Source organism: Archocentrus centrarchus, chromosome 16, assembly GCF_007364275.1.
Source record: "Archocentrus centrarchus isolate MPI-CPG fArcCen1 chromosome 16, fArcCen1, whole genome shotgun sequence".
Taxonomy (NCBI): domain Eukaryota; kingdom Metazoa; phylum Chordata; class Actinopteri; order Cichliformes; family Cichlidae; genus Archocentrus; species Archocentrus centrarchus.
Genome location: NC_044361.1, coordinates 5354114 through 5370877, shown reverse-complemented (window position 1 = coordinate 5370877; position 16764 = coordinate 5354114). Strand labels below are relative to the sequence as shown.

Sequence of the window (16764 nt, the reverse complement as noted above, 5' to 3'; positions counted from 1 at the left end):
GTAATTCCAGAGCTTCTTTTATGCACAGAGTTTCTTCTGTCATCTTTTTAGGTATGTGTAATCTTACAGTTAAAGAGTGGTTACTTACTTGTAAAGCTGCCCAATATTGTCTCTCAACAACCCCAATATTCACTCCTCTGAATGGGGATGAACCAGTCCAGCTTTTCCCAGTCCTGATCCAATACGGGTACCTTGGCTTAAGTTTGGTTCAGTTACTGGTTGGGTGCAATATGCATTAAGAAACGTGTCTGTGCATACAAATCAAGTACAAAAAAACAAAATACTGCCATGCACATAGTAATGAAAGGAGGACACACCTCAAACTTGTGTAAGAAACTTAAAGTACACACAGAATTCAAGAGAGTTTCAGCTGTTCACACGAAAATGTTACTGTTATTATTTTAGACCGGGACAGCCACATCAGCTCCCTGATCTAAGTTTATTTTAGGTTAACATAATGTGAGTGTGAATGGTTGTCTGTCTCTCTGTGTTAGCCCTGCGACAGGCTGGCGACCTGTACAGGGTGTACCCTGCCTCTCGCCCTATGACAGCTGGGATAGCCTCCAGCTCCCCTGCGACCCTGAATAGGATAAGTGGAAGAGAATGGATGGATGGATGGATGGATATTATATTACCCGGGTACTGGACACCATCATCACCATTCAGTCCATCAAAATAGGCAAGGCACATAGTTTGTGCAGTATCTTTATTTAATAAAATATTTTACGTTAATTTGATTACTTTATAGTTTGAGGCTGCAGGTTTCAACTGGTGGCTGCATTTTCTACACTTACTGCAAAATCAAAGTGATTTAGACTACAAGCCACATTTACCTTAGATTCACACAGTGCTTTATACGCTTTTAGAATTAAGAGTTACCCTGACATTGGTGTTTTTGGACTGTGGGAGGATGCTGAAGTACATACAGAGTCCAACAGAAATGAATCAGCTGGGTGGGGGTGGAGGAACATAATTTGTCTCAGCATGTCTGAAATGCCATCTCAATCCAGCTGAGCGCATTCTTCAACAAAAACCACTTTACAGTTCAGGCACATGCCATGACCTGAGGTACAGCTAAGGTGTTTACAGGTGCTTGAGTAATGCAAGAATTGTTTCCTTCTTGCCTAATGTCTGGATGCTGTTGTGGTCTTCTCTCCTGCAGATCATTGTTTTAATCTTTCCTTCCAAAACAGCTCGGCAACATAAAGTGTTGGCGACCATAATGCATTTCAAAACCACAATATAAATAATTAGTTTTCATTTAATAAAGAAGGAGCAAATGAACTGATAAAATGCTGCAGAGAGCAAGCGACTTTTTATCTCAGATGGTAAATATTCCTATAGTAATCCAAAAATTGTTAAATAACCTGGAATGCCACAGTTTGCAATGTGAAAATGCTTTGTATTAAACTTGACACCTGTGTGTGTATTTTGGTGTGTCACCAGGCTTGGGCAATCTTTATGTTTGCTTAATATATCACCTGTATTTACACAAAGAACATCCGGACTGCATCATTTGATCAAACTGTGCTAAGAAGTACGTCCGCACCAGGTCATACATACATGTGAGTTATTAAAAAGCTGCTTTTGATTGCACTAAATGTAAAAAAAAATGTAGTTTTTACCTTACCACACTTTCTGGCAGGTATTGTTGATACTTTATTTATTAGAGTTTATTAATGGTACACTTTTATAACCTGGAGAAGTAATTTCATAAGCAGCTTTCTGAGAAAACTTCCTGAGAAAAGTTTCTGAGGAACATTCCCGAAAAAATGTTCTGAAAATTCTGCCTGTGTGGTAGAGCCTATTTCTACCACTTCCTGATTTCATTGTCATTCCGGATTGCCTTATATGGTAGTTCCGAGGATGTAATTAGTTACCAGGTTTATTTGGTAATAAATGCATAAATCTTGTGATAGGTTGGCCACAATTTCTTTGTAGATTAGAGGTTATTGAGGGTCAGCCGATCTCATACAGAGCCACGTGATAACAGGCAGTATAAGTGATCATAATCCTGGGGAACATATTCTAAACCGTAGCTCAAACAGCACTAACATGATGACTATAGTCCTACATATAGATCCTATACTGTATATGTATGCTATAATATTGTAAAAGGGAAAAGAGAAGAGTGGTGCCTGCACAGTCCTTTTCACTTTACATGTGAGGTTAGATGGAATGTATGGAAATAAGGAGAGAATGGGAAGTGAATTTGAAAGACATTTAAATAGCTGAGCGCAGTGGAGCTGGAAGGTAGAGTTATAAAAGCCCATGGGTTTTTCTCACGTTTTAATCACTATACAATCCTACATTCCTTTCAAGCATGTGCAGTGCTTGAGCCACACCTAGCCCTAATACTGTATCTAATCTTTGCCCAGCCTATCCTTTACTAGAGTTTAAACATTACCACATTTAAGTTTTTATTTAGCTGGTTTCTAAGCTGATTTTCCAATGAAGCAGACTGTTTAAACAGATGACACATTCTTTAAACCGCTGCAGTTGCTCATAAATTGAAATTCACAACTGTTATGACATTGTTACGGCACCGTCTGTGCAACAAAACCTGCAGAGAATGCAATTCTCTAACTGCCTGCTCTGGCTGAGCTTTAATCAGTCTTAGTACATATACTAGAAGATCTTTGTGCAGTTTGGATGGATGGTCACTAGGGTACGTGAAGAGCATGCCTCATGTGCGCTCTATGTTGTCAACAGCCCTCAACAACCCCATGTACCCCTGCTGTGTACTCGTGAGCATGCTCTGCACGTAGCACACACACGCAGAGAGGCAGGAGATACAGAGGCTCTTTGTTTCACTGCGCACGTGTCTTTGCGCCATCTAGTGGTAAAAAAAAAAAAGTCTGCATTTTCCGGAACCTCAACTACGTATCCCCCTTTCGGTAAATGCGGAACCAGGTATGGTTCTTTTTTTTTTTTTGTTCTTTTTTTTTTCCCAGTTCACAGATGCCTGTGAGAGGAAATAATCATGACGTGTGAATTAGGAAAGAACAGAGTTGTGGATATTTGCGCCAGTTCGCAGGTACAGCAGAAGAAAAGCAAAATGAAAGAAAGAAGTCTTTGTTGTTGAAAGCGAATTTCAACCGAAGGGGGGGGGGAGCCCCGCTGTTAACCCGGGAGAACCCCCGCCTCTCCCGACGCCCTCAGAAATTCAAATTCAAATCTCATTTTGTGTCATGATGCAAATACAGCATCTGCAAAGCACGCTTTCAAAAGTGTGTATTATAACATTTAGAATTTGAAAAAAAAATCTCACTTTTTTTTTGTCTCACAGTTTATTGTGAAGTAAAAAACGCTGCAAGGAAAAGTTAAGCGTTAGAAAAATGCTTGTTGTTGGGTGATAAATAAGAACGTTTGCCCCTCACACGTCAGTGTGCTGAGAGACTTGGGTTAGCATAAATACTGCACACTAGCAAAATAACTTTCTGGTCCTGTAAAATGGTAACGTACCTTTTAACACCTCTAAAACTCATTAATGAAGGCACAGATGAATAGCATTGTCTTTGCTATTTATAAAATAGAATAAATTTGTTATAATAAGAGACCTTTAGATATGTTGTCAGGAAAATTTTCTACAAGAAGGTGTTGCTGACATGGAGCCGAGAAACAAATTATTGTTTTATAGACTACAGACGATCTGAGTATTTAGTAGACTAATATCACTGTTTTTTAATTATTATTTTACAGAGTCAATCTAGTTGTGTCTTCTTGACCCCAAAATAAAAAAGCTTATTTCCCAAAATGTTAAACATTTGTAGCTGAAAATAGCAGCTGGCTTCATTGCACCCAAAGATCGAATATATCTGGCAGCACCTCTAAAGCTTATTAATAACACCTCTGAATTCCCTCTTAAACGGCTGCATAATGCTGTTTCAGTCATAGCTTCAGAGTTTTCAGCGTAAAAACTTTAAAACAGAGTCATATCAACCCTCTCATCCCTAACACTCTCTCAAAATTTCAAACTACACTCTTGGTGACTGAGAGTATTGGCGATGAGTCGTATTTTATTTTGAAAAAATAAACAAAGTGATTTTCCAAGACATGTTGTCCAAGTCATGTGATTTTGACTTCCTGCTTTCTCAGATCCCAGTCGGATCCCAGTGTCTCACACCAGAATGTGAGACCTGATTTTACTCTTTTCTTTCTTTCTTTCTTTTTTGGGGGGGGTGGGGGGGCAGTCTTCTACTTCTGCCAGAATGTGATTGTACCTGGACAAGGTCATCTCTGGAGAGCTCATTCAGTCTCGCTTTTACGCGTTCTTTCAAGTCAGTACATAGTTCCTCATTAACTGGAAACACCCCCGCACCACACGTAAGCATGACAGGCACGCACGCACGCACACACACACACACACACACACACACACACACACACCTACTGGTACATATTCTTGGTTTCAAAAAAAATTCCATTGACCTAAACATCTAGAAAGGAAATTTTCAGGTTTGATCCTTTTTTTGTTGCGTAGGTGGGGAGCATCTGTGTACCAGAGAGAGAACAACTTTTGTTTTTTAATTGTCACATTGAACATAACAAGAATAAGGAAGCTGACCTTGAGAGGGAGGGCCATAATTAATGACAATAACACTTTGATTACACTGTTTATGGACAATAAAGTTCCAAACATTCCCAGTGTCATTTGATGAAATGCATGTGAGTGTGAAGGTTTGGTCAGTTATCATCTAACTCCAGTCAAATATTGTGACAAGCAAATGGTGAAATGATGTTGTCATGGTGTTTCACCAGACTTAAGGGGAAATTTGATATGAAACCAAAAAGTTGGTTTCATACTGAAACAAAACACACAAACCGGTAAGAGAATACAAAAAAGTCTACCTGTTATTTCTTGTTGTGGTTAGTGTGGATAATCCCTATTCAAGACTGCTGACAAGTAAAGAGGAAGTATAGTTGGCAGTTAGAAATCAAAATAAAAAAAAAAAAAGCCCAGGATTTGGTTGGTTGGGGAATTATTCAGAATATTTAGGAGCAACTCAGTTTTTTTTTTACATTTTTGCAGTATTATAAACAGCACAGACTTTATTCCATTTACTTCAACTGCATCAACATATATGCAGTTCTGCATTCTGAGGCAACCTGAATGGGTTAGTCAGAATAATACCTGAGAATAATATTTTGAGTTTAACTTGAAGACCAGCTGTTTTTGTGTTTTGAGTGAATTACCCTTTTTTTTTTTTTTTTTTTTTTAAAAAAAGCCCCGTTCATTTGCTTCCAAAGGCTGCAGGTGCAACAGCTCACACCAGGGCATTAAACAGAAACTTGCAGAGAAAAAAAAACCCAGAAGAGAAGAAAGCGATAACTCAGGTGTTTTTTTGGTCATACTCATATTGGATTATGCAGATCCACTACATAAATGAACACTACAGGTTTTGTTTGTTGTTGCTGCTACTAGTAACAGAGAACACCATGCAGTCTGGTAGCATTTCTGACATTCTGACATGTACACCACTCTGCATTTAGTCTTTAGTGATTATTAAACTCTGGCTCTCTTCCACAGTGCGTCTTTTGCCCTGTCTCCCTCCCCTTACCGGCAACAGTTTGCAGCAGATGACTGCCCCTCCCTGAGCCTGCGTTTTCTGGAGGTTTCTTCCTGTTAAAAGGGAGTTTTTCTTCCCCGCTGTTGCCAAATGCTTTTGCATAGGGGGTCGTCTCAATTGTTGTGTTTTCTATGTATTATTCAGGGTCTTTATCTTACAGTTTAAAGCGCCTTGAGACAATTGTTGTTGAGATTTAGTGCTATATAAATAAAATTGAATTAAACTAAATTTATCATAGAGATGTCGGGGATAAAAGAGATGAATAATAATTAAGGATTGGTCATGGGTGTGACTGCATGTGCAGAAGAAACTTAGCAGTATGGCTTTGAAAATGACTTGATTGTTTATGCGGAACTTTATGTCTTTATTTTTTTAACAGCCTTCTCCTCATTATAAGCTTTTGATTAAATACAGAAGGCACCACAGACAGAGGCACAAAAAGTCTTAAAGGCAGTAACGCCTTCAAAGTGTCTGGGATGTGTTTGCAGGGCCACCTAGTGGTGATAGAAGGGAGGTAGTTATGTAAAATCCATCTACAATGCAGAATATGATTTTTATGGTTTTTACTTCTGTTTTGTTTGTTTTTTAGTTTACAAATGTAAAATGATGGACTCTTAATAAAAACAACACTGTGAAATAATAATAAGGGTGTGAAACCACAAGTTTCCCTTGATGGAATTCCCAAAGGTTATTTTTGTTTTGTTTTTTCTCACAGAAAACAGGGAGAATTCAGTGGTTTTGGTGATTTCCCCTCCAGGGGAGAGTTTTTATCATGTGGTTTTTCCATAAATGCCAAGTCCAAAACAATGGACAATCAAAACAGTGATTATTTACAGCAATTTTTGTATGATTACATTAGTAATAGTTTTGTATTGGACTCAGTGGTTTGTATGGACCTCACATGCGTGCCTGACAATGTCATGCATGGTCTTGACGCTTTATCGGACACGTGACTATTTTTGATCATTTCCAAACATTTTATATATGACGTCCATCCTGTGCTGCAGTGAGGTTAAGAAGTGTGTACTCTTGAAAAGTGTGGTCTTGAAGAAATGTCCCAGTGTTGTTTAAAGTTATAATATTATGTTGTAATGTTCTAAAAAGTGAGTCTGTAACTTTCACCATATGTGTGTTTTTCTTGTACACTGTTTGGATTTTTATGTTTACCACAAGGAACCAAATATGATAACTTCATTGACCTTGATTTTATACATGAAAATGAAACATTCTGGGAAATGTCATAAAAGAAATTAAGTGTTGTTATGTCCTCCAATGACACTCTAAGGTTGAAATTTTGAATTTCCAAGTATTTCAATGACTCTCCTTCCCTGTTTGTGGGGGCATACCTATAAAGGGTTAATGAGATAACGAATGGTGTCCTGGGGGATCTCCTCCCAGATCTAGACCAGGGCATCACTGAGCTCCTGGACAGTCTGAGGTGCAACCTGATGATGTTCAGTGGACCGAAACACCTATTGGACTTAGGTTAGGCAAGCCTGAGGGCCAGTCAGTGGCATTAATTCCTTCATCCTCCAGGAACTGCCTGCATACTCTCACCGCAGGAGGCCAGGTGTTGCCATACAGCAGGAGGAACCCAGGACCCACGGCAGCAGTGTTTGGTCTGACAGTGGGTCCAAGGATTTCATCCTGATACCTAATGGCAGTCAGGGTGCCGTTGCCTAGCCTGTAGAGGTCTGTGTGTCCTCCCCAGACCATCATTGACCCAACACCAAATCAATTATGCTGAATGATGTTACAGGCAGCATAATGTTCTCCATGGCTTCTCCAGATCCTCTCATGTCTTTCAACTGTGAAAAGCACAGGGTGTCAGTAGTGGACCTGCCAATTCTGGTATTCAATGTCAAATGCTAACTGGGGCTCCATGGTATTGGGCAGTGAGCACAGGGTCCTCCAGAGGATGTCAGGCCCTCTGGTCAGAGACATTCACACCAGTGGCCTTCTGGAGGTCATTTTGTACCACTGACAGTGCTCATCCTGTTCCTCCTTGCACAAAGGAGCAGATACCAGACCTGCTGATGGGTTAAGGACCTTTTGCAGCACTGACCAGCTCTCTTAGAGTAACTGCCTGTCTCCTGGAATCTCCTCCATGCCCTTGAGACTGTGCTGGGATGTGCCATCCTTGACTACCTCTGTAGGGTCCAGGTATCTCCTCATGCTACCAGTAGTGATGCTCAGCCAAATGATGAGGTGAGGAGGAAAAAAATGTCAGTGGCCTCCATTCTTGTTTGAGGGGTTGTGTCATTGTTGCCCCTCTAGTGCACCTGTTGTTAATTTAATTAACAGCAAAGCAGCTGAAACTGATTGACAACTTAAAAAAGAGAAAATATACAGTTAGAGTCGGCTCTCTGTGAAAATGCTTTGTTGATGCTAGAGGTCAGAGGATAATGTCCAGACTGCTTCGAGCTGATAGGAAGGCATTGTTAACCGATAACTGGTATGCAGAAGAGCATCATTTAACACACAACATGTTGTACTTTAGAGCAGATGTGCTGCAACAGCAGAAAACCATACTGGGTGTCACTCCTGTTAGCAAGGAACGGGAAACTGAGGCTACAATTCCCACAGACTTACTAAAATTTGACACTTGAAGACTGAGAAAATGCAGCCTAGTCTGTTGAGCTTCAATTTCTGCTGCAACATGCGGACAGTAGGGTCAGAATTTGGTGTAAACAACATGAAAGCATGGATCCATCCTGTCTTGTATCAATGGTTCAGGCTGCTGGTGGTACACTTTGGGCCCCTTAGTACCAATTAAGCATCACTTAAACATCATGGCCTGCCTGAGTTGCTAACCACATATATCATATATCACCACAGTACACCCATCTACTGATGGATGCTTCCAGCAGTCTAATGCACCATGTCACAAAGCTCAAATCATCTCAAACTGCTTTACTGAACATGACAGAGTTCCCTGTACTGAACTGGCCTCCACAGTCACCAGATCCCAATCTAATTGAGCACATTTAGGAAGTTTTAGAATGGCAGAGTCACATCATGTGCAGCGACTGCATGATGCTATCACAGAAATATGTTTCCAGCACCTTGTTGAAGCTGTGCTATTAGGATTTAAGGCATTTAAAGCAAAAACGGGTCCAACCAGGTACTTGCAAGATGCACCTAATGAAATGTGTGAGTGAATTAATGCATTTTGTAACAGGATGGTTCTTATTTTGTCATGTGCCAAAATTTAATATCGTGTTTAACAGTTGCATTGATAATTTTAATTAACTGCATTAAATAAATAAAGAAATATAATGAAATTCCTGCTATGTTTGCCCTGAAGCAGGATACTGTCATTACCACTCGTTAAATACACCACACTGTTTTGTCGATGATTGGGGGGGGATGTTATTCAATGTTATTCAAACTTAAAGTTATCTTAATGTATAATAATGCCAAAAGTATGTCTTCTGAAGTACAATTCTTAATCTTATCAAAGCATAAAATGAAATTTACAATAAATTAAGGATAAAACAGACAAAAAGATCACATTTAGTCTATAAATTCAGGTTAATAGAAAATATTAAAGCTGCAGTTAATTTGAGTACAGGACGTCATCTCATTTCCGATGTACATCTCAGCTCTAACCACTAGAGGGCAGCCATTCTCCTTCTGCTTGACCACTACGGTTTAATTGAATGATGAAAGCGGTTCTCTCTCGCCCTTCCTACATATCTCTCTACCATCCCCTCCTATGTCACACAGCCAAAATAATAAAATGCTGACTTCTCAAAGTGCCGTCAGTATGCCGGACTCAGCATAGCAGCTCTGAAGTCTGACACATAGGAGGGGGGGAAATAGGGGGGTCGAGGGAGACTGAGAGGAGGGAAGGGGAGAAACAAGTTTCTCTGACAGCAGACCCTGCCTTGCTTGGAGGCTTCAGCACTGCGCTTCTGTGAAGGTACGTGCGAGGCTGCTCTCTGGATTTGTTTTAGTGGGTTTTACTGGCATGTTGGGGGGTGATTCACACTTTAAATCACTCTCATTCCCTGTTTCCTTGTGTCACTGTGAGAATATGGGTTTGTGAAATAGGATAAAGGTGCTAGACAAATTACACTGTCTTGAAATATGGTGTTTCTGTAAAAACAAACAAACATTTTTTGTGGTTTTATAATGAAAGAGGGTCGATTTGAATGTTCAGCAGAAATGAGTTTCACTTTATGGGAAGCAAATTTTTCCCAGCTATAACTTCTAAGAGGCTCAAACAAAAACTGGGATACTGTCACTCAGATGAATCTATCAGTTTGGCATGTGTAGGGGTTAAGCCATCCAATAGCTGCTCATCGCTGTGTGGTTAATTCGTCACAGGGGATTTAGAGATGTTGTCTCAGGAGGCTGTAGCGTTTGGAAACTGGGAAGGACGCTAAAGTTTGTCCTCTGTCTGCTCATTCCCTCCAGTTAATATCCATTGGTGCCTGACATTTGTGCCTTGTATTTGTGTCTATCACTGGATCAGATTGCCTTTTGGGATTGAATGGTGTAATTAAATTAAAATCAGGGACCTTTCATTTTATGTAAATGGGACTTTTTGGATGTTTAACTCAGGTACGATGAAAGGGAAAATTCTGTATGTCTTAAAAATAAGATAATTTCTTTGTAAAAACTAAAGCCGAGAGGCTCTAAGGTGCACAAAATGGTGCTCTGACTTGATCTCAAGGAGCAACCCAAGCTGGGGAGGATTCACACAGCTGTAAGTAGCTGACTTGTGAAGCTAAAATTAAGCTGAAGGGTGATTTGGAATGTTACACTTGGTTGGTAAGTCGTGGAGAAGATGGCCCGCTGTTGTTGACTAATCATCTGAGCTGCTGGTGGCAGAATCAGGCCTTAACCTGCTCATAAAAAAAAAAAGAAAGAAAGCTTTTTTCCTGCTACTGTTACATTAGCAGATTAGATCTACCAAAAAAGCAATGAAACTTCAGTATGTGGAGTCACTTTAAAGTTTATTTATGTTCCAGTAAAGATAAATGCACTGACACAGAAGCAGAGTGTAAATCATCTTGGAGCATTTATGAGAGTCTAACCTTTGTCGCTATGAAATCCAAACCCTTGTAATGGTCTTTTACTTGTAAAACACATATTACCTCCTCACTGCTGCTTGCCTCAATGCGGTACTTTTGACATGTATTTATTAGAACTCTTTGCAGTTAAATCCAATAAGAAATGATATAAGCTGACATGCAATGAGTCATGGTTTTACTGCATTCACAATAAAGTGCTTTTTTTCCTTCAAACATCCAACAATTGTTGCTCGAAAATCGGGAACTTGCACCTACCTTTGTCTTCAGATAAATTAACAATTATGTGCTAAACCAGAGTGAAGCGCAATCTTGATGTCTCTCAGTACATGAGCTGCTGTAGTCAACGTGGCTGTGCAAATGCTTGTAGAAAGTCAACAGATGGCTAGAGATAGATTTGTGAGGCCAGGATTATAATGGCTGCAGACACGCACACTGACAGCTGCAGACACCGTGGATGAGCAGTTGTTCTTATTACACTTTTTTCAAGTCTTCTTGGCATATGCCTGAAGACATTGCATTATACCTGAACAGTGCAGTGCAGTGTCTGCTCAAGCAAGTTTTGTGATCAAGACAAATTTATGTCACTTGGACCCTAGCGTTCCCCCTCATACTTGTGGATGCAGAAACTGTAACACTGGCTTAACGCTGGCTCAGTAGAAGCAATTATCAGCATGATGGAGTTCCTGTTGTTCCTGTTGGAGAAAACATGGGCTCCTTGTGTTTTATGTAGTCTTAGCTAAAAATTTCACAGGGTGTGCTACCAAAAAAGAACAATTTCACTGTAACATCCCAACTAGGACTGCAACTATCGACTATTTGAGTAATCGAGTATTCTATCGATTATCAATTGAGCAATCGGATTACAAATACTTTTATCGTACTGACAGTTCATCTGTCGATACCAAAAAACAATCCCTAGTGCTAATGGCGGTGCCCGCGATCTGCTCCGGTAGCTAACAGACACAATTCTCAGCACACCCAGCACAACACACACGCACACACCAGTGTAGAGAGCAGTGGAGGCGTGGAAAAACGTGTCAGGGGCTCGACACACGGGGAGCGACGTTGCTCGCTCTCCATTCATTTCCTATGTGCGATGAGGCGACAATCGCTTGCCCTCCTACAACTAAGCGATCGGCGACATTCGTGCATGTGAAATTTCGAGCTCGTACACGTAGACGTGCACACGTGACCAGGCGACGCGACACAACAAAGTTGAAAAATGTTCTACTTTTGTTGCTGTTGCGTGGCACTAAACCAGCGAGGGTTTCATTGACTGACCAATGAGCGGAGAGTATGCTACACGCTGCAGTCTGCAACCACTTTCAGCACGAAGGAAAGCATCGTTTTAGCTGTGTTTGACTTTCCTATATTTCCTATATCACTTCACGCAGTGATTATCGAGTTACACATAAAAGGCAGCCGTATGGGAACGTGTTGGTGCAAGACTAACGTTAAACAGACGGATAGCGAGGACTTTTGTGCTAATATAGAATAAACCCAAGGTTGTCTTTTTCTTTTGTAGAGGACACTTAACAGCAAGATTTCTATCAGTTCCAGTAAAATCTTCTGACTCCTCATCTTTATTGCCGTGTCTGACACGGACTGCTTTGAAAATGTCTAAATCCCTCCAGTTTCATAACCAATCACATTTCTTGGAGATGAGTGACGTGAGAGCGCGATTCGCAATGCTGCCGTCGCTATCGCCTCCCGTGTGTTCGGTTTCACCCCAGTGGCGATGCGGCCCATTTGTCGCTCCCTGTGTGTCGAGCCCATCAGTGATGATCCACTTGGTGTTAAAGGGTCGTTTTTTTCCAAATGAAGGAAATCCTTTAATGCTGCTAATGTGGGTGAACTGCTCCGCTTACACGGCGACACCTGAGCGCTGCTGGGTTTAAACGAAGCATCAACGCAACAAATTTATGTTGAGGATTTTTTATAATCGAATTCTTTGAGTTACTCGAGGAAACATTGCAGCCCTAATCACAACCTTCAGATCTTTTGAAAGACTCACTTCCCGCTCTGTTTTCGGTTATTTGGACGGACTGGGCTTTAGCTCACTTTGAGCAGCTTTACGCTGGGAATTGACTAATCAATTGAAGAGTGGGGAATAAAGTTTGATTTCTCTCATAATTTGCTGTGATTCCACATTCAAGTTGGTAAACTACCAAAATTTTTGGTACTAAACAAAAGTTTTGTTAGTTGCAGCAAAGGCTTTGTCACAGATTTTTACAGAACATTCAGGGTCAGTAATCAGAGTTGCCATTCTGCAGTTTCCTTATTGGCTACTCGTAAGTGTTTCTGTGTGTTAGAGTTTATGTAATTCCTGCTTCAAATAAAAATATCTATTTGTATGCAAATCCTACCAAATCAATGCCAGATCAGATCATACACTCATACTTATGGCGTGGACCATGGACACACACCGCTAACTGAAATGCTCTCTGCTGCTCTGTGATCACCTTATGATATCAGTGAGGCTGGCTTGGGGGCTATTTTTGATTGACCATTGACCGGTTTTGTCAGGCAGACTTGGCACCCCTGTTTGCGATCCTTCAGATGACACAAATGATTCTTAGATTGATGATGAAATAATCAGCAGTGCAAATAATCATTATTTGCAGCTCACTGTAAGCCTTTATCAGTTAGAATAATTTGATACAAAGGCAATTTATATGAAGTAGTCAAATCAGTGGGTTAATAGAAAGGGATCTAGATTCACTGAGTGCACTGAATAGATTCATAATCGGTAAATGTTGAACTTACAAAAGCAGTAATTATGGCACTTATCTCAAGAAATTGTTGAAAATATACGTACTGTTTAGGATAATATGAGATATTCTTATCTGACTTTTGCGCAACTTTTCCAGGTCAAGAAAAAAGACTCATTGAGTTTGTTTGGTGTCACAAACCTGTGTTAGAATCGGCACATTTCAAGTTGCTATTTTAATTAAAAAAAATAAATAAAAAATATTATAAAGCACATGTCAGAACTCAATAACATGCAGCTGTACATTTATAGCTAGGCTCAGCTGAGGTCACAACTTCCACAACTAGAGCAGCTGCAGGTGCAGGAGATGGTTGAGATTTTAACTGGAAAAAGAACGGTCCAGAGCCAGCTGGCAGCGGCAGGTGACAGCCACTGGACTGCTCCACACCCACTTTGTTTTGTATCATACAGAAACCCTGCTGGGACAGCTGGGGACAGATGCACACACACACAAATACACTCTCTGTTTCTCTGTTTGTGGACAGAGGCTTCCTGAAATGAGCCAAAACACATCATTTGATCTGGCTGTTAGTTGCCATTTTCTGTAACCTGCCAAAGCTGACAACAAGCATTCCCCACAAAACTGTAAAGCATTGACTCGATTTTGTAGTCTTCATGTGTCAGTGTTAGTTATGTCTTTTGGTTACTTCCTGTTGAATTTTGAAGGTTAGCATCCTCATTTATCTTTTTCTCATTTTCCTGCTTTTCTGCCTTTCTCTCTGTGATTGTCTGTCCCTCCTGATTAGTTCCCACGTGTGTCTCACCACCCATCACTCCTGTGTGTGTATAAATAGTCCTATCTCCCTGCTTGCCTTTGTCAGTTTGCACTCTGGATGTGGCCAATAAAGGCTTGTTTTTCCCATTCATTCTGCCCCCAGTTAAAGTAATATGTTCTTCAGCTCCTTTAACTGGCAGGTTGCTGATATCCAGTTGTCTGAGCCCTCATGCTTAGCTCAAGTGTCCGAACAGCTATGTATTTAGCTCATCAATAAGTAAGGCTCAAAGGCTCAACGGCAGGCAAATCACATGAGCCAAGTTTGGACAGAGACCTGTGCCATATCCAGTCCTTCAGTGACACACTGAACTTGACATTAAAAAGTGAAAAATGAATGATCTGGTTGATATTGTGATTTTTTCCCATGCCACAGTGTTTTGGATTTATGACAAAACTGGCTTAAAATGCATGAATCAGAATGAAATAAGTATATTCAAATAGAATATGAATTTTATAATTTTTTCCAGATTATGTGATTAATTTTCTTTTCATTTTAGAAAAAAACTTCTGAACAATACTGAAATCTAAAAAAAATCAACCAAAGGTTATTATTGATTTGATAGATTACCAGACTGATATGTGGCTGTGGTTCTTCACCTGTGTTCTTTAAAACCATCAAGCTGCTTTAGAATAACTTACTCTGAGCCAGTTTAAAAAGGCTTCTTTGTAATGACGTTTACTGTCTAAAGACATCCAAATAAAAGTAAATGAGTAACATGAAAGCATTTTTCCCTACATCTACGATATGATGGGCCAACAAAAGGAGAATGACTCTGTAGTTGACTGGGATTTCGTGGTTTTATATAGCTGTGAGTGTAATTTAAAGTGTTTGGAGGTAAAGGGTGGTGAAGACTGATAAAACCTTCCATCCGTGGTAAAGAGTGAATCTAAATAGATTTATCCCCCACCTTGTCCACTGAGCTGCAGCCTCCTTCTCTTCATCTTTTAAATCTCCTCCATCTTCCTCGACACTCAGCTGTGCGATCCAGTGTTTGTGTCATTGGCTTTACGCATTAGAGCCACACAGCGCTCATGAAAAATTGCCAGTGCAGTCCAGCCACACAGAAATCGTTTCTTTTTTTTTTTTTTTTTTTTTATAGTTTAAGCTGTTTAAAGAAAATGTCTAGCTATACTTGTGTGTTCTTTTTATAATATCTGCTCTGCTCTTATGCCCTGATCAGGACAGGTCAGCTGCGACCAAAGATATACTTGATGATTTTTGCTGTTTTCTGTCTGTGTTAAGATCTACAATAGACGGTTTAAATAAGCATCTTTTTAAACTATTAAAAAATGTATTTTGCTATAGAGAAGTTTGATCCTTTCTAATAAAATGTAACCTGATCAGTGACATTCAGAACACAAAACCTATAGTTTCAGATGTTTTGTGAAAAACAGAATAGAATAGAATAGAATAGAATAGATTAGAATAGAATAGAATGTCCATTAATCACAAAGTTATTTACAACTTCTGGACTCATGCTTAACAGAGCGGTGCAGTTCTAGTTCCATGGTAACCAAGTTCCCATGGTGTTGTCAAGGAAACCCGATCATTTGGTTGCGTTATGTTAGGAATTTGTTTTGTGCTGAATTTCTGCAGGAGCTCCTGCGACACCACAAACACGTACAGACTCACAAACAAACACAAGGTGTGCCTGTGCAAACTTTAATGTTTGTATGTCCAAAAAAAACGTTTGAACATTTGAAAGAAAACAAGTAAAAACCCCTAAAATAGGATGCGGCTCATTTGCATATTAAAAGCAATCGCAGTTCACATCTGGATGCCCAACCTTTATTTTCATTTCACTGAAAATGTGAAAAGTGTGAGTCATGACTTCTGCTGCACATGCCCAGTCACTAATTCAGTATTACTGGTCATTAATCAGATTGCTCTGATTTATCATTTATTTATATGCCACTTTAAATTAACCGTGAAAATCCCTGAAATGTATCAGAATAAACTTGGAGCGGAAAAAAAAGAGCAAGAGCATCATGAAAAAAAAACCCCACAACTGTGACATACATAAGCAGTTACCTGTCTTGTGTCACACTGGAGCTACTTGCGTGCTGGAAAAGTACTCTTTTCACACCACTCTGGACAGCAGACAGTTACTCGGAATGACTTTAAAAAAAACTGTGTCCATTTCAGCCACTTTAGATGTTGCAAATAAAATGCTGTCTTTAGCTTGTAAGCTACCTGTGCAGGTTTGCTTTTTAACTGTGCTTTAATTGTGTGTGCTTTAATGTCCTTGAGGACATGATTATATTCTCGTGCAAAGAACTGCCTTCTGTAAAACACTTGGAGGTATAGATGTGAGCGGTTTCTGATGAACTGGCTACAAAATGCTACATTGCATGACCTGATCTGCAGTGGTTTCACTTCTGTGCCCAAGTTGGGGAAAAATTTGGACTGAAAATGACAACACTGGGCCTTTAACCTGATAGCTGCATTACTCATACTTTGACCCAGATGTATACGCATGCTATCACTGTGGAATTCTTTGTCTGGGGCGCCCTGCGGTGTAGTATATAGTCCTCACTCTCTGTTATCTGAGGCTGGTGTGGATTAACAGTAATGTTTTAGTGTGTCTAAAACATAATCGTGTCAGT

General features: G+C 40.0%; 1 protein-coding gene across 1 annotated transcript in view; it reads left to right on the top strand.

Annotated features, from left to right (window-relative positions):
• Positions 1-9356: 9356 nt before the first annotated feature.
• tmod4 (tropomodulin 4 (muscle)) overlaps positions 9357-16764 on the top strand; it is a 36238-nt gene continuing 28830 nt past the window's right edge. The window contains exon 1 of the mRNA XM_030750063.1: positions 9357-9495. The gene's annotated coding sequence lies outside the window, so the exon portion shown is untranslated. The remainder of the gene's footprint in view (positions 9496-16764) is intronic.